The sequence below is a fragment of the Cynoglossus semilaevis genome, chromosome 4, assembly GCF_000523025.1.
Source record: "Cynoglossus semilaevis isolate Cse_v1.0 chromosome 4, Cse_v1.0, whole genome shotgun sequence".
Classification (NCBI taxonomy): domain Eukaryota; kingdom Metazoa; phylum Chordata; class Actinopteri; order Pleuronectiformes; family Cynoglossidae; genus Cynoglossus; species Cynoglossus semilaevis.
In genome coordinates this window covers 13,022,193-13,041,692 of record NC_024310.1, presented here as the reverse complement: position 1 = coordinate 13,041,692, position 19,500 = coordinate 13,022,193, and the positions used below count along the sequence as shown (strand labels likewise).

Genomic DNA, 19,500 nt, shown 5'->3' with positions numbered 1-19,500 from the left:
TGCACTTTGGTTACACCTGGTGGTTTGGTTGTCAACAGAACTCATTGTTGACAGTTTGTTTTGGTTTTAAATAATCCATTATGGATTTTCTCCAATATTCCCAGTACGTCAAAGCAGCAGCTGCTGAAGACTTAGAACTGTCAGAGAGTGAAGGCAGAGTCTGCAGCTGTGGTCAGAGCATCCGTCACATTATAAATGTAAGGTGTCTGTGAATGATAGACTCTGCCTCAGGAAGACTTTATTACCAATGACAGCTTTAATATAGGCATTTTAGTGCAGGTTTGTAGGAAGGATGTCCAGTTTTTACATTATAAGGAATAGTTCTTTATGGTCAAAGTTTATAAGGACTAAGAAATACGTCTGCACTTTCCTCATATGCCATACACTAGTGATGAGAGTATAGAGTCCATGGTATTGTAATATTGATACTCTCATGAGTAATAAGTGAGTGTTGATTAAACTGACAGAGTATCAATACTAATTAATAATGAAATCACACACACCAGTCCCTTTCACGTTTTAGTGTAACTTACTACTTAGTCTCAACTATATACTTTATATCGTAGCACAGACTCTGGTGTTCAAATTCTGAATTCAAGTGGAATTATTGCTGCCTGATTTTTTAAAGGCCATTGTAAACACAGCCAGACTAAAGTGAGGAAGAATCCTTTAACCCAATCCCATTTATTTGTGAAGTGCATTTAAAAAAAACAAACAAAACCGTTTAAACAAAGTGCTGTGCGATACAATAAAACACGGACATAAAACGGAGGGCTAAAGCAACTAAAATAAGTAATTAGGAAATAAAGAAAATATATATAACAGACGTCTGTACATTTAAGTACAACCATTCATACTGTGTTAAAGGCAATAGAAAAGGAAAAATGTTTCTAAAATAGTCAGAGATGAAGCCTGTCTAATTACCAAACACAGTCAGTTCTGGAGTTAAAGGGGCCGCGGCTACAGAAGCCTGAACCTGACTGAGCTCCGGTCCGACCCTCAGGTCAGCCGAGAACTAGAGAGTACGTAGAAGTGAAGTAACTCAGTGAGGGAGTGTGGAGCAACAACGTTGGAGCATTAACACGTCCACAAGGCTGGTTTAAAATCAATCCTGGAGCGCGCAGGGAGCCAATGGAGGGAGGACAGAACAGGGCTAACATGTTCTTGACTTCTACTTCCTGTTGACGATCCAGCAGCTGTTTTGCTCAAGGTGTAAACAATGGAAGAATCTAACCTGCCCGAATCTATCGTACACGGCATAGCAGTAGTTTAGGGGTACACTGATAAAAGTATGAAAGATTTTTTTCCAGCTTTGACCAAGACAGACGTAGCTTTGACTTAGCCTGTTAGCTGAAAGAAGCTCTTCCATGAGACTGATTGAATTAAGAAGGTTATCGTACTAATTTATATGACAAAATGTATAAAGTTCTGTTTCTTCAAATTAAAACAACATTATAAATATACATTTAAAGTCTTAAAGTCACAAAATGAGGCACAAACAGTCTTTCACAAACGTTTTGTCTTTTTTTTAGATGCAAAGCTGATCTTTTTTTAAAGCAGTTACACAGCTGTGTCTGTGTAATAATAGCAAGTTTCACCCATTTAACCAATCAACCAAGCCACTCCAGTGCATTACTACATAAGTATTCCAATAACAGCAGTTCTGTTTCTTTGTCTTTTCCTACTCCAGTTCAAGTTCAAGTCCAAGGCAATAATGCACTTGTGTAAAGGTCAGAGAGCCACAGATGAAAATCTGAATTGGTTTTTGCTGCAAATGAGAACAAAGTCGGGAAAAACATAGCTTTAAATGCTTGTTTTGCCGTTTTTTATCTCTGCCCAGGTCAATTGTTCCACTCTGATTTAATTACGAGAACAGAAAAGTCATTTAAAATAATTTTTCAAATCAAGTCAATGAAGTGATATTTGAGAAACACTTAAAAAAAACCAACCCAGTTTGGTTACACTGCTGCACAGAACCAGAGTTATCCTGGTGATAACAGTGCCCTCTATAGAATATATGATCACTAGGTTCTGTGATACGTAACAGAAGGAGACATGACAGGAAACAAAGAGTCCATGCTCTATACACCCAGCTGCTTATCATCCATTTGTTATCATTCACATTCAGGTAGGAAGCCGGAATGCAATTATGTAATCCAGAACATGTTGGATCCCTCACGGGATGGGAAGAGTCGCCCTGCAGTCTAATGTCAGATTTGAGATTAGTGTCACTGCGGTTAATCCCATTAGTGTTTCATATATGAGCCAGGCTGAAGGAATGAATATGTGCTGGGAGAAAATGGGAACGCTGCAGAGAGCGTCAGTCAAACAGGCCGAGGAGTGGGAGATATCACACTGTAATACATTCGACCCAGTCAAGCTGTAATCATGAACCTGACCCCTGAGTTGGAAAGCTGCCCTCTAACACGTAGTTGGTCTCAGGTCTGAAATCAGAGGGGGGTTCGAATCTAAATTATTCTAGGAACGGTGGCCAGGAAAAATGAGGATCACTGGATGGCAGATGAAGGGGGAGTTGGACTGCTGTACCACGCCATGACTCACAGATGGAGGGCCAGCTCAGGAAGGATTTGTCAACATAACAGTGTCTGTTTGTTGTGTGTGCGCGTGTGTGTGTGTGTGTGTGGTGCATCGTGCGCATGCGCGTGTGTGTGTGTGTGTGTGTGTGACTCGCGAAGGTGTCTGTGAGGATGTGTGCTGTGCTTAGTTTCAGTAGGAAGCGGGTGGGTGAAGGAGAGGCGCTGCGACAAGTTTGCGATGCATGTTCCTGTGACGCCAGCAGCCTGACACGAGCACAGAGCTGTCACAGACTGGAGGCCAGAACCACCAACAGCTTCTCAGCCACACCACATGATGCTGCATACATTCTGCTGTGGATCTGCCTGCCGTCCACATGACCTCATAATTCCTGAAATCATAGCAGTTTATAGTTCCTTTGCTTCTGATTATTTATTTATATCTTTATCAAATATTTAAGTACAAACGTGTAATCAGTTAATGGTTCTCAGAGACAGCTGTAGCCAATGAGAGCGGGGTTTTTTTTTTCTTTTTGGGAAAGATTTTAATTATTTTCCAGCTAAATAAATACAGTAAATAGTCATATCTGTAACTAGAGATGTCAGGATTATAGATTTACTTTACGATTATTGTCAGAGAATTTATCATGATATTACATCAATAACAATTATTATGCGTTAATATAATTTCCAAATACTATGAATGTGTAAAATCACATGAACTCCCCTTGTACGTCTTAAACTTATTAACCAGAGTTATTTAATTATAGTCATTTTTAATTCACTGGTCCCCCCCCCACCCCCCCCCCCCACTGTACCATGTGAGTACTGTGTTGGGTGATTGGCCTGGAACCTTTTCACGTTGCATTGAAAGACAAACACTTCTTGTGTGGATGCAAGAATTGAAAGATACATATTAGATGGAAATTAATTAAAAAGTGTGACTTAAAATTTAGCTTCATAAAGTTTCGGTCAGTAAAGTGCAGCTTGAAGAACACATAAAAAGTTATGACTTCCAAAACTTCAGTGAAGTTCTTGGTCCTCAACAATATGAATCAGTCTGCAGTCTCCCTGCAGTCACAATCCATTAGACTCTTTCTCCCACTGTTTTTTTTTTTTTTTAATATAAACCAAAACAAAAGTCCCTGTAGCATTGTGAGAGCAGCCGTTCCCATCACTTTACACTACTAACATGTTATTTTAGAGCACAAGCCACAAACAGTTACTACTTGATGCCTATGGGAATACTGGTAGTTTGCCAAGAGACCAGAATCAGAAGACAGAACCATCATGGTTTTACTTTTCTTTCTGATTTTTGGATGGATGGATGGATGGATGGATGGATGGATGGATGGATACTCTCAGGTAACAATTTTATAATACTATAGTGAAGTCAAATAAAATATGGGGAAGTACAGTCCACTGTAACCTGTGTGTTGACCTCAATAGAATACTTACTTTACTTCACCTACTCAATGGCTGAGCTGCTGCTACTGCTGCACTTTCCACGTCTGATAAATGACTCTGTAGTTTTAATGGACTGGAAACCTAATAAATCTTTACCATTTTCTTGAAATCTGAGCAGCGTCGGCCGGCCATAAATATCCCTTTGTACGAAACCGCCAGAGAATGGTCGGCTTTGAGTATGTTTTGTGTTTTGTTTGATGATTTTAATGCCCAACCCGAGGGCACGCATCCACACCCACGACAACAGCTACCCAAGCTGCAGCAGAGAATATGAAAAATGACTACCAGGCTCCACCACCGCCACTGTTTCAAATGATGCTGAATATACACGAAATCCATGTCCCAATAAAACCACGTTAAGCATTTTAACACATAATTTATTCTTAATTATAGGGGTCGGTAATTTAGAGAAATGCTGTGTTCGATTCTTTTGTACGAGGTCGTTGTTTAATGTGATTTCAGATAAAAAGTTGTGAGAAAAAAAAATACCAAAAAAAGGACAGAATGTACCAGAACACCCCTATCTTGGTCAGACAGTTAAAGTACTCAGATAGATCCCCATTGTAGGATCATCGTGAGACCATTTACAAGTGATAGGACAAGTGCAGGGAGTTTTTTTTTTTGTTTTGTTTTCTTCACAGACACAGGCGTATTACCAGTTGTGCGGCTCGCTGAGATACTTAAGCCGTCACATGTGACACTGAGGCCTGGAAAATGCTGTCTAAAAGCCAGAGCAGCCCAGAGACGTAGTAGCCTTGCTGTCTGGCGAGGATAAAAAATTTTAAACAACTGAAGAACAAAATAACACAACCTAGAAGTGGATTAACAACTCCTGCCACCCTGAAAGAGACCAACGCTTGTTTTCCATATTGACTTGTTGTGTGGGAGTGACACAATCTTCAGCTGCCTGTCGGACATGTCTGTCTGATGTTGGGATAAAGTGGTAAACAAACAGTATTACTGGGTTTACAAGGATCGGCCAAGGCTAAAAAACCACAGACTAGGAGTTGTTCTGTCCTTTTTTTTTTCTTTGCATTTTTGCATTGCGATAAACACAACCAGTGAATTTAAAGAAGAGTGCAGCCGAGTGCGTCACAAGATTAATAGTGCCATAAGACGAATACATTTGGAGCGTTGCAGAAATTCTCAGCCCACTTAAAAAGGAAGGAATTCATTGTGTAGCATTTTTCAAGGGCTTATTTTACAAAGCAGAACATTTATCAACTTTATCAACATGTGAGGTTTTTAAAACCTATTTTCTTGTATACTTTGTGTGCTAATCTGAAATGAGGATTATATTACTGAAGGAAAATGTTACCAAGGTCAAAATTGTAATTGTTTTTGTAATTTCCATATTATTTTTGCATTTTAAGAAGCAATCACTTCAGAGCAGATTTAATCAAAACATGATTAATCAATTTAGATTAATTTTCAGCGGTTACTCCCACCAAAAAGAACAGAAACCTGATCCTGTTGCCTCCTTGTCTGTATAGTCACACTGCTACTTCAATACCTTGGATCACTTTGGAATTCCCTGTTTTTTCCTTTCCATTCTTAGTTATATCAAATATATCCCCACAAATGTGTGCATTATTTTCAACACTATCAAAGAAACAGACTTCAATGTATGACAATGATGTAAATTCTCCATTGTTTACACACTAAGACGTCCGACAGTACTGTACCTCACCAAAAACAACATGGAAGCTTCACTCAAAAACAGTTCCCTTCAGGAAGACGTATTTCAGTACAAATATGAGAGACTGATCAAAAGTGGAGTAACTTGGCTTGGATTGTTTTGTTGGTTTATTCCCATGTGATCCACATCCAGTTTCACTCAGAGCCAGCCAACAGTGTGTGCCTCTCTGTAGCGAACTGGATACGAATGAAAAGCTTAAAAAAAAAAAACCCAAACAAACCAAAACCCAAATAACGAAAGCAAATGTTGAAATGAGTGTAGACACGTTCCAATTTCAGTCTCTTTTAGGAAAATGTACAAAAAACATGAAAAAAACATCACCTTCTGTGAAATTTTCTGCAGCATATTTAAGAGAAAGTGATTATTAAACAGACAATGGCAGAAGAGATCCGAGTAGATGTGAAATGTCTGAGGAGCCGAGCTGATTACTCGTACCACTAATAGTGCACTTCTCTGACAGGCAGCTCTTTGTGTCCTTTAATGAATGCAGCCTTCGTCTCTGGCAGCAGTGACACATGATGCATTTGAAGAATATTTCCTACACGAGATCCAGTCAGATTTTCTGGTTGATTACATTACATTTCTCTGCCCTGTGCTGTCAACTCTCCTATAGTATTTAACACTTGTTAAATTTTAGTATTAGCATAGGTTAGCATGGTTGAACCTAGAAATGTTGCTGTATGTACCTACAAGCCTTTTTTCTAGCTATGTAGCCTAGTTGTTTCATAGAGCAATACTTCTACTGTGCTGTCTACCACTAACGCATGACTCTTTTGGCTAGGCGTTAGCTAGCACTAGCTAGAACCTACTTCAATGTTAGGCAGGACTTTGATACTATAACCCTCAGATTTGTAAAATGACAAAGGTCAGTCCTTTTACACAGAAAAATGTGACATGAGGTTTGACTGGCTGTGGTAAAACAAATGGACATAAAAATAGCAACACAGATGACAAAGAGTTGATAAATTATGACAGAGGGAAACATTTATCAATCTCCACAGCAGTAAAATAATAAATAAATAAATACAAAATGAGAAAGGAGTCTGTCATGCACGCTGTGAGACAATAAATTTTCCCAGATAAAAAAAAAAAAAAAGACTACGGGAACAGAATCCTGGGGGCCTCGGAGCATTTTTAATCTCGGAAGCGTCTGCAGTATCAAATTAATCCTACATGAGTGGGCAAAACTGTTAAATGACCCTGCTTCGGGCCAGCCGTCGGTATCTGACATGCTCTTCAGAATCATTTATTTTGCTGCTGTGCATCTGTCTCTGTTAATGCAGCCATTTGTGATTGGATGTGAAAGCAACATTTAATTTTTTTTTTTTTTTGCTACAGCACTCTTCGAAAAACAAAACAACAAAATTCATAAATAGATAAATAAACTATTCGTGAACATGTTCAGGCCTTGGGATACTCATTCAAAGAACATCCATCTTGTTTGTTTTGTGTTCTTTGGGAGGAAAGATTTTGTGTTTTACTGACATGTTTTTATCGCTATCGTTTCACAGTCATTAGTTTATAATCCTTCAACTAAGACTAATGGTAATCTTCATCAAGCTGATCATTTTAGTCCTCCATCTTAACAACGCCAATCACTTTTATTATGTTACAGCTCTGCCAACTTAGTTATCGTCTTTGTTTCTTTTCTTTTCTTTTCCTGTGTCTCACCTGGTTTTCCTCTCCTCTCGTCCACCACATACATATAGTATACTCCCTAAAGGCCTGCCTATACCTAGCCTCCTGTGATATCCTGATCCTCCACACCTGTCGTTTAAGTGTTTCCCATTTTTAAGTCTGTGCATACGGTACATCATTGAACCTCTTTCTTCGAAACCAATTTGCTCCCTGTGACTAGCGAGCCGTCTCCTGTTTTCTTTGTGCTTCATCTTCCCCTGGTTTCAAACGCAGCCCGTCAAATCTCTACTTCTCCCAGTCGACTGAAAGCTGTCTTTTGTTTTGACCAGTGTCAGTCCCAAGATCAAATTTCTGCCGTCTGTTAAATCCGAGATTTACAACACGGTTTATTGTTGTTTCAGCTTCTCTCAGTGCTGAAATTTGAATCTTACTCCACCGCTCTAATAACAATGTTCCTGTAAATTTCTGACATCGTCCTTTTTTTTTTTCCTATCTTCCTCCCGGCAGTTTAGTCTGCAACATTTTTAGGGCTACATGTCCTTAACCTGTAAAACTGCTCAACCTCAGCTGTTCCTCTAAATTCTTATTTTTAATCCTTCCATTCTGGTCACCAACAACCAAATGTGACCTCTGTTTTTAACCTATCACCAAAGTGAACAGTGTGTGAGGACGGGGCCATGCTCAGAGCACCTCAGTGGTAACTCAAACCTGAAACCTTCTGGACCCAAGTCCGCTTCCTTAACCACTAAGCCACACCTGACCCCTGTTTTTTTTTCTACCAAGATGGAACCTCAATTTCTGGTTTTTCTTTCACCGCAGACTAGAACTGTAAATATCATGGTCCAGGGAGTCTGACGTCTGACCCAATCTGTCAACCTGTCCATCACCATATTTACGCAAAAGCCCATGAACTGAATGCTCTGTCATGCGACCATGTGGTTTCCTATTTTCTTTATTCAATGTATCTATATTTCACATCATGTCATGGATCTTTATTTATTTACTTCACATACGTTTAATCAGAAGGAGAATTTTAAAATGCTGCTTATAACAGTGCACCATGGTACAATCTGGTACAGAAAATACACCAGGCCAGACCTGGACAGTACACTGACCAGGAAGTCCTCCAGTGAGATGGAAATCGTGTATTGAACTGATGTTAAAGTGCAGCTTGTTCATGATGTGTCTCTACACTTCTGTCATTACTGCAGCAGTACACTCGGTTTTTTCCCCTGCGACATCTGTCGACTCTCTTAATTGTATTCCTATTGAAATTAATTCCCCTTTAGAATCATGAATAAATCACTTGAGGTAAATTAACGTCATAATTATGTGTTCTTGATGAAAATCAGTTTCATTAATCAATAAGTGTTGGTAAGAACTTGACTCTATGAAGCATTATTTACCAAAAAAGCACAGACTGGTCATTAGCAGCTTATCAACGTCTATTGAATGTAACAGCAACAATTATGGATTCTAACGTGTTCATTCACTCAAAATGAACAGAGTAACCTAGCACACTTAGCTTACCGTTTTGAGATATCATGTTTGTAAATGAGCTGTGATACGTAAACTGTTGCATACAAACGTTCCATTGAACTTGTTTTTTTGTTATTATTATTTTTTAAATGCTACCAAACTGTGGATGACTTTGACAAAGACAAGGGCTGACTGTCAACGAAACGCTCAAGTTTAAATAGATATTCAGTAAATCACTGGACCTAGTCTTTCTAGTAGGTTACTAACTCTCTCTGTGTCTCTCTGTGGGTTGGGCTGATCCAGAAGACAGACAGAACATATCAACCAATAAGTTGACTGGGAGATTACACCCCTAATTATTATTTAGAGGTTATATAGTCCGTTGTTGAACCCCAAACCACATGGACACACATCACTTCCACCATCATAACTCATCATAGTGACAAGACAACAGAAGTGTGAGTCAACGGTGCAAAATTGACAAAAAAATGTTAGCCTCTCAAAAAGCTAAATGTCAACTGTCTGGACAAATGAAGGGACATCCGATCATTCAATCCAGTCTATTTTCCTGCTCGCGCTCCAACCACAAACACTGAAAGAACAATTAAAACAGATATGAGTTTGTTCTCGTGTTCAAAGATTATCCAGGTCCACTAAGGGTTACAGTACAGGCAGGGATCCACAAGCTCTCCCAGTTGCAGCTTTATCTCACGACAACAAATGAAGACAGTGGGTGGGCAGGACGGAACATTGTTATTGACAGTGCCATTTGTGTGACAGAACCACCTCTGGCAAATAAAGATGAATGCAGGCCTAACTCCAGAGGAAGGAGTGGTGAATCATCCACAGTACCGCCGGTGCAATGAGTCAAGGAATTAAGACGATAAAAACACATTAACGGTATCACACTTTATATATTAATATACATTATTAATGTGGCTTTCCAGCTGATCAACAACAGCAAATGAATAAGGTTAAACTATAGATAGATAGATAGATAGATAGATGATGGTTTGTGCCTGTTATCAAGCTACTGTGCTCCTCCAGCTAGCGTATAGCTAGGTAGCGTAAAATGGACAGTTTTCTGACAAGACAAAGAGCTAAAACCTGATAATGTGAGGCAACATACATGAAGTACGGCCATTGTTAATACTTTCCTATGCTAATTCCAATTTTGAATGACGTAACTGAATACTGACAGGGAAAAGGCTATAAAATACTGTTTAAAACTGCACCACGAGATATGTGTCTCTGCAGCCATGTCCCACAACCAACAGTCTCCAACAGGTGTATATAAATCTCAGAGCAGGCTATTATGGATTATTTATAGTTGCTTTTAAAAGATGAAACACCTGACCCAAAGGAGACTCCACTGACATTTTTGGCTGACCTTTAACTATCTTTTCCATTTGGTTGCCCATCCTATTCTTTAATAATAGTCCCTTTTTTTCTCAGTAGCGAGGCACTTTCTTGAGATATAAAAGAGGCCACTGGGTTCTTTGACACATAATAGTTAATCTGGCTTTAACTGCAGTGGTAGTGTATATACTGTGGTACCAGTTAAAAGTACGTGTAGGTCACGTCTGACTCTGAGAAACATAATCCTTAGTTGTTTGCTGCTCTTAAACAAAAAGAATCACCTTTTCTTTTTGGTACACACAGTGCACATTTCTTATTTTTACTCTTCCTCTCATTAAGATTTCACTGTCGAAGTAATGGGCAGCATAACAACCACATTATCAGAACTGCTGCTTTGCCGGAGCATGTACTGAATTCTAAAACGATTAGAAAGAAAAGAACAAGAACACCAGTGAATGATAAGGCACTGTTTACATTGTGTTCAACAAAGGCAGTATTGTCCTTTCCAAAGTGGGACACTTCTTTTGAAATCACAAATATGTAAAAGCCAAGGTTCAATCAGTCTGTGTTATCCTTACAGCAGCAATCCATCTAAAGCAGACATGAGACTCGACGTTCTCTTCAGCTTTAAACAGGGCGCAGGAAGCCAAATATAGGCCCCATTACACTGACAAACTTCAAACAGAAGCAGAAAATCCCCATTGAAGCTGTTCTCCAGCCTCATTTGAATACAACATCTGGGACTGCTCCCACTTTGAACTTTCCCTGCTTGTTTTCTCATAACCCACAGTCACCCACCGAAGCAGTGTGTCTTTCTGCTTTAACGCAAACACAAACAAGTCTTATCTTTCCTTTGTCCACCCAGCAGGTGTAGCTAGTGTTTCGTTTTGTTTTTTAAGTACTGTAAAAACCATAGTTTAACAGATAAGTATGTTATTATTCAATAAGATAAAAATGGTGTCAAAAACTTGAATGTGTCTGTCATCTGAAGTGACGGACAAAGCTACAAAATGCTATAAAATATAAAATATTTGCACTAATTTGATTTTTAATTCACCTTTTAGCTCATATTTGTTGTTCAATTAAATTCATTTTTGAAATGTGAGTCAGATGTATTCGTCCATTTCTGAATTAATGGCTGGGATTATTGATATGGATCAAAAGCAACATGCACCATAACCCTTTAGCAATCTAGTGTGCAGGACTTTAGCAGTTGTGGTTTGTGTGGTGTCCAGTGAAGGGCATTTGTAGACACAGAAAAACCACATCCCTCCCCTGGAATTGATCACCTTCGTTTACTACAACGTAATAGTAGTATGTTATAGCTTAGGTTTAAGAATGAGTCATGCGATTTTTTTTACTTATACTAGACTCTATATATTTGTCTTTTGGAAGGCAAATATGTGAGGTCAAGAACTCAATAACCTTCCTACGAGGAAGATTGAAAGACTGAAAATATGTCATATGTCATTTACTTAGGTACAACAAATGTGTTCAATACATGTGTTCAGATATAATTTGCATATGAGGTTCTCAGCACCTGGCGGCAGTTCTAAAAGGAAATCACACGCTCGACCAGGCCTGGTGAGACACACCGCCAAACACACCTTTAGACAACAGCAGACTGTAGCCGCCTGTTGTCGAAACAACAAGGACACGACAACAACCATCACATGCATTAGAGAATAATGATTGGACAGAGTTTTAAGATAGAAACAGGGCTGAGAGTGGAGCGAACTTTCATTAATAATGTAATAAAATTCAACAGGACTCACCAACGAGATGTAGTGATTAGTTAATCAGAGCTCCGTCTCATCTTCGTCGATGTCACCACACCGGTCAGGTTAAATGATTCACTGTCTTTAGGTCTTGCGATCAGAAGCTGGAAACTGGCTGTGGCTGTTGTAATTATCTTCAGTAAAGTCCCGCACAGGGTTTTCACTCTGTCTGCAAAAGAAATGAATGCGTTAATTTTTTTTTTCATACAAAAATATTCCTCTAAATCAATGTCCCTAGAGTGTCCCTAGTGTGCCGTCAGAGATTATCAGATGGAAATACTAATCTCAGCGTTCTGCATATTAGCATTTGCTGAGAGTTTGCCATAGTCTATGCAACAGTGAAAGGCAAAACAACTAAATACCTTTCCACTAGGTGGCAGCCAGTGGTTATAAAAACCTAAAAAAAGAGAGCGAAACTGAAGCTATTCAAGAAGATCTTTGTGTTGACCTTTCTTCAATACCTGCCATAATAGCCGGTTTGTGTTCAACTAAACAGCCCCATGAACCTTAATATCTCAGCGATTATTACATTTATATTAGTCATTTGTATTGTTCCTGTGTGTGTGTTGCAAAGACACATTTAAATTCAACAACATACAAAGCCTGGTAATACATCAGCTCATTTTTTTTCTAAATTCAAATGTAGAAAATCAGGATAATAGTCCCTTGTTTCTACCACCACCAGTGGATAGTTAGCACTTCAGTCCCTATTACTGTATTAAGGAAACCCAAGAGAAGAAATATTTCATTTTATTTTGGATAGAGAGACAAATTGGACTAATGTTCATTATATGTCAGCTAAAGCAACCCATTTTAAAATGACTGATACCGGGGAAAAAAAATCCAATAAAAGTGTACTCAGACTTGTAATTGATTAAGCGCTGTAATTATGCAGCACGGCAATAATAATTGTAACAGCAGGATATTTAACCCTTGGGTCGCAGAGTAATTTGATTTATTGCCTCAAGACCAAAGAAAACACAGTTTCAAGACCAATGATTTCCATTCACACTTTCACTGTAACAATAACACATTTTCTGGTGTGATGGAACCACAGCAGCCTGAATTTACAAAATGCTCTCAGGCTATTTTTAGCTAGTTTAGCAGTTAGCTAAATGTGTAGCTTACTTTAGGAAAGCATTTTTAGTTGAAGCCATTAAATGTATATATCATCATTTTGGAATTTACTTACTTACTTACTTTCAACTCGATGAACGATATATTTGAAGATTTGAAACTTCAATGGATTGAACACTTTGGCTAATTTTTTAAGTATGAATCATCATAATCAGTGTAGCTTTCTTAAACAAGGCTGGGGATTCATCACATAACCTGTTCCCAAGCTGAGAGGTTTTGATTTACAGTGATTGGAGACGGTGCCCTACTTTCTGCCTTGTTCTTTAGGGAGGGCTCCTCACTCTTTCTCCCTTTTCCTCTCTGCCTGAGTCCAAGCCAGGCACACTAAATACAGCCCTGCAGTTACCATAGAAACCAGCACTGGCGCATCCCTGACTGGTCCCGCTGTATCTCATTTTGCACTTGACCCAGAAAAAAAATATACAAAAATCAGAGGAGGATTCTTTTCAAATTATCACTCCGCATTTACAAGCGATATAACAAACATAGATGATGAATTAGCAGCCGACGTCTTCAAAGACACAGGGGAGAGGACTTTTTTTTAATGTTTTTTGGAGCGACAGTGATGATGATGATCATGATGAAGCCAAAGCTTCTCTGGAGAGTGTACATTTAGTGACACCAACCTCCAGCACTGCTGAAAGGCTGACGCAAAAGCTCTAGTTTTCTGCACAGCTCCTCTCTTTTGTATTGCCACCTTTTTCAGGTAATAACACAGTAATCAAGTAGAGTATTGCAGTGGCTGTTACTGACGTTAGGGCCAATAAGTTTCTGAGGAGCATTTGGGATGAAATCAAGGCATGATTCCACTACAGGAACCTTTAACAAGGCTAGTATAAGTAAAAGGGTTTTATGACAAAGAGAACATTTACACAGGAAGTACTGATGCACAAAATAGACAGAGGGGTGGGCTTTAAGGCATTGCTTCCCAAAGACTGGGTCGTGACTACAGATTATATTGTCTTGTGCTGCAATCGTCAAACCATAGTAACCTTTTTAGAAAACTTTGGTGGCTTTAAAGGTCATACTGTAGAGCTCTTCAGGTGATTATCCATTAAAATCTTGCCTAAAATAACCACTAACTTTTTCACAGGAGGTAAAGTCCTGTGGAGTTCAGGAGTCAGTGACTCCAGGTGTTAGTTGGTGTTTCCAACAGAGCAAAATATGTAAACTTCTATTTTTATTCCCCCAATCATTGAAATCCTTCTTTGGATTTTTATTTTTTTTTAAACAAATCACAGATATCATATGCCACATGTTTGATTTCTCATTTTAGAACTATTCACGGACAAGTACCAATTGGGTCCTGGTTCCTGTGGAACTGTACAAAGTAAACCCTCGACAAATCGTATTTGTTGAGCCATACATCCAGTTGGAATTCTATATGGCTGCAGGGTGCATTGGTTTCCAGTAGGTTAAGTAACTTAGCACTGTGTTAGCTCATTTCCACTGGGACATTATCATAGCATCCATGTAGGTCACAAACAGTCCATTATCCCACAAATAGACTGTACTCTCTAGGTCAGGAATCTTACTGCCCTTCCCAAACCTAACCCACCAGCTCCCACTAGAGTCATTTATGTAAATATATATATAAAAAATAGACCAAATATGTATGTTTCAACACTGCCATTTATGAGATTTGCAGGTATGGTAATCTCTATATCGTTTATATATAAAACATACAGAGCAGAGCGTCCACCACAGTGTAAACATGTAGCAGCTCTTACACCCATGAAGGCAACAAAGTCACAACAGATCCTCGCACTTTACAGGAATTACAGCTGCTGCAATCCAATTTTGTGGCCTGTGGTGAGGAAAAAAAGCGGGTGCTTTTACAGAGAAGCAATATCAGTGTAAGTGCTTCCAACATGAAAGAAACTTATACAGTCAGCACAGACAATGAAATAAAACAAGAGTCTAATAAAGCCATAAGAAGACAAATGGCTGCATATATTTCTCATGATAAAGCCCCGCGGGTGCAGGCTTCAGGCGTTTCTGAGGAAAATGGCTACATTTATATAAAAGCGAGCAGGATCTCCGTTCAATATAGAGACTGCATATATAGATAGAGGCTGGAGTTTCTGCAGGGGCCGAGTCATGCTGCAGTACAGAAAATAACAACTGAAAAATGTTCTGCACATTATTTTGATCTTAACAAGTTTTATATTAAGTTGACATACCAGACCAACAACTGCTATAAAGTTAGCTAAAAAGCCAAGTGAATTTAGCCAAATACAAGTATGAAGTTAGCTGAAAACAACTTAATTTAGCTAATATCCTATGAGAATTCAGCCAGAAACAAATATAACCAATAATTGTGTAGTTAGCCAAATTAAGTAGGGAATTAGCTAATAACAAGTGTGAAATGAATCAAAAGCAAATATGAAGTCAGCTAATAACCAGTTTGGAGTTAGCGGAAGCTATCATGAGAGTAGCCAAAAACAACTGAAAAGTTAGATAACAACCAGTGTGAATTTAGCCAAAAAATGTAATACCCAGGTAAAACAACACAACTACAAAACACAGGCCATACAGAACCCATATATATATATATATATATNCATGTTTATTAGTATTTTCCTGTACACATGTAGCTCTTGCGCCACGTGTCGATTTCACTTGTAAGACATTTCCTCTGCAACAAGCCAATCAGGCATTTAGCACCAAAACAAACAAACGATTGACCAAATCTAGTGGCAAATTGGACATGTTTTTTTTTTTTTTTTCTTGCTGAGCAGTAATGACATTGTTTAAGCACAGAGCAGCACGCTACGGTTTGTGTTCAACGGTCATTTGAATAACACTGGCATATAGACCTCCGCTGCTGCATGGAGCTGACACAGGCCTGCAGAGCATCATATTGCATTGTTAGAAATTGACTGAGCATGACATGAGCTAAGTGCGGTCTGTCTAAGTGGTCAGTGAGAGCATTGCTAAAAGGAAGTGCAGACTAGTTATAGAGATGTTATAGCTAAAGTAGGCAGAGTGCGGGAGGGAGAACTTCTACAGCAGGAGAAACGTAAAACCCTCTCAGTGTTGGGTAGCGCAGCAATACCTCGGATTCAGACAAAATTAAGTTATATATTTATATATTTAGGACACAGAAAACAATAATCAAAAAGGCAGAAAACCAAGTAAAGGAAAATAAAAGATACAGTGGAACAAAAAAAAAAAAAAAGAAAAACACAATAATCAAACTAATAACTGTTGTGGCTGAATCATAGACCTCACAAAAATGTGTAATCACAGCATATACTCCACACAAGAATATAAACAGAGACAAAGATAAACAGTTACCTAAAGCTATACACGTCACCAGAGCTAGAACAAATAAGCACAAACTGATCCTTTGATAGGTGTCGCTGTAGCAACAACTCAGATAACACACCACCTTGTTTTATTCACATGCCCATGTGAAAGCTGTTCATTGTTGGCCTCTGATCTACGACATATGGACTCACAGCAGCCTTCATTAGCATGGCTGATTAACTGGCCAGGTTAAGTGTCCGTGCACTTGAAGGCTTAATGAAACTGTCTGCCTCCAGGAATCAAGTCGACTGACCGCCAACCCTTTTGTCCTCTAAGTCGGCTCACCACCAGGTGCCAGCTCTGGCAGTAAGGACGCCAGACAAGATCAAAATGGAGGCCAATGTGCATTGTGGAAAATGTTCCACATCTGATAGTGACGTTGTTTCACACCCAAGGGGTTGCGGGTTCGATTCTAGACTTAGTAGGTTATACGTCATCCCCAGGAAGCAAACAAAGGCAGAGGCCATACCTGTTATTTGAAGTGCTCTGAGCAGTCGCCAAACAAGGAACAACACAAGTACGGACCACTGACCAATCATCAACGGTCTGAACTCCGAGTGGAGAAAATGAGGGAAGAGATGGACAAACAGAACAGTACTGCAGTGATGCAGGCCTGATCCTGAAGTTAAGGCTCTCAGTTTGCTGCTTTGTTCCTAACCTCACCTGTGGTCATGGGCTGTGAGTCATGGCTGTAAAAGAATAGAATAAATACGAGAGGCAGTTTGCCACTGTCTGCTCTGCGGGCTGGCTCAGCTCAGCTCTAGAGATGGGGTTTAAAATACAGCCGCTCCAGTTAAAAAGCTATGGGTTTTTGGTCAGAATAGCTCTCAGCATGCCCAGCTATTATATGGGCCCAGGATGTATAAGGCGTTACATTCGTGTACATGGTGGGGCTGCTCAATTACACAAAAAAAAAAATTAGCACATTATTTTTGTCCTTATTGAAGTCATGATTATTTAAAAAAGAAATTACTAAATGACTAAATGGAAAAACATTGCAGAAAATGGAGAAAAAAGCATTTTTATTAATAACTTAGAGGAAGTGCGGAAGCGTGAATCATGAGATACACAGACTGAATTAGTCAACGGTCATCCTTTATCATTTACATTGTAGGTACAATCTCTAACAGTCAAAAGTTGTGATCATCTCCTACCATCATCTCCTACATCAACATCGATGCTGATTCATGCCCAGCTTTTTCTAAACCATTTCTTATAAAAAAAGAACAAAATACAACACAGTTCACGGAAACGTTGGCTTTAACTGGTGGAAGAAGTCGTTAACTCTGGCTTAGAACGAGTACCTTTCTCATTTAAAGTCAATGTTAGAAAACAAAGTCGGAGAGAAGATGAGCTGGTAGTAATGGTGTGCAAGCCTGGAGCCATTAAAGAAGTTTAAAGAAAAAAAAATCAATTGTGAATCTTGACTTCAAAGACGACTCAGTCAGGGGTTGACGGGGAGCCTGAGTGAGCTGTCAGCATGGATTTCACTCATTGCATCAGCTCCTCTTCCTCTTTACAAGACTTCCAAACACATTACGCACACACAACAGGAAGCTGCCTCTCGTTGCCATGCTTTTTAGACTACTCAAATGTAATGAACTCCTCTTACCTCACTGGCCCACCTGAGAACGTCGGCGCAGACAAAGAGGAAATGTGAACCAATCCGATACAAAAGGCCTTAGTCTGCCGGACTGTGCAGAGTGCACTCCATTCACAGGTGACAGGTCACAGTGCCTCCTGTGATTCAGACTCTCATTCTGTGAATGTGCTGTAAAGGTTTGTCAGCAGCGTTAAGCTGCTCCCATTCCCGTGCAGCTCCTTCCAGATCCATTGTGAGATTTTAGTGCAAAAATTGGTTTTCAGGAAGGTGCAATTCAATTCTGTAACTACCACTGGGCAAGTAACCCCCACTTCACAGACACACAGAGGGCCTGGCCGAGTCACACTGCTGTGGCTGGAGCCGTGGCCCAGGTGTAACAGAACCATCTCAGCACCACCACTTCATGATGACGGTGTTAGAGCGACTGCAAACGGGGACACACACTTAGCATGTGAAACATGCATTAGTACATGATTGTCATTGATAATAGTAATAATAAAATAAAAGCAACAACAACAATAATAAAAGAAGCTATTTTTTTATTATTCCTATTATTATTATTTTGTGGAGAACTGATCAAAGGTTTCTTCTTTTTTATCTCATCATGAACATTCATCCAAACCAAGGCTCTACCAGGGAAATATACTTGATGTAGAAAATCCAAACAGGAATGGTTTAAAAAAAAAAAAAAAATTTAATTAGATAAATGCTATTTCGCAATAATAGAAAGTGTACTTGAACACTCGTGAACAATCAGTTTTTGCCAATCAACCGAAGACTATCCCAGACATGTCTAATCCCCAGGCACGGTCTCTGCATATATACGACTGTAAATGCAACTAAAGCAGTAAACCAGTGCTAATGACAAGAAAATGAAACAGAATGTGTAAATTAACTCTGCTACGTTACATGTTTGAAGGCTGTGCAGAAGCTGTCATTTCCTGAGGAGTCAATGTTGTGATCAGCACCATGGGATCTGAAACACCAGTCATGTGACCTGTCTGTCATTTTATATATATTCCTGTCCATCATTGCTGATGTGGATTTTAAGAGTTGCAGCAATGAATTGTAATGTGGTCTTCTCTCCAAGGGATTCTGAAGACTGTTTTATAGTTGTACCAGAATGTACTGCAGTACTGGCAGTACACTTGTTCAAAGCTAGGCAGTTAGCTAACTGAAAACCACAAGGCTTGACTTTTCATGTCTTTCAACAAAGTTGGTTTTTTTAAACTAAAAATAATCAAATGGGAAGAAATGGTTGGATCAACACTACACAAACACATGTTCCAACTTTAGTATTCACAGGTAAACGTTCTCCAAGGCAAAGTGTCTAAAACAGTGTGGGTCAGTTTAGCTCTTTAGGGCTAAACCATGCAGGTGATTCTCTGGTGTGAGGAGCACTCTCTCCCGTACAGGACCAGAGGACTCTAACACAGATCCTCACAACACAACACAACATATTAACTTAACATGTTTAACTTTGAACTATTAAAG

General features: G+C 39.2%; 1 long non-coding RNA gene across 4 annotated transcripts in view; it reads right to left on the bottom strand.

Moving 5' to 3' along the window:
• The window catches only part of LOC103378159 (uncharacterized), a 117,195-nt gene that overhangs the window by 47,927 nt on the left and 49,768 nt on the right, over positions 1-19,500 (bottom strand). For all 4 annotated transcript variants that reach the window (XR_003049547.1, XR_003049546.1, XR_521483.3 and 1 more), the window contains one exon: positions 11,952-12,123. This is a non-coding gene — a long non-coding RNA (uncharacterized LOC103378159). The remainder of the gene's footprint in view (positions 1-11,951; positions 12,124-19,500) is intronic.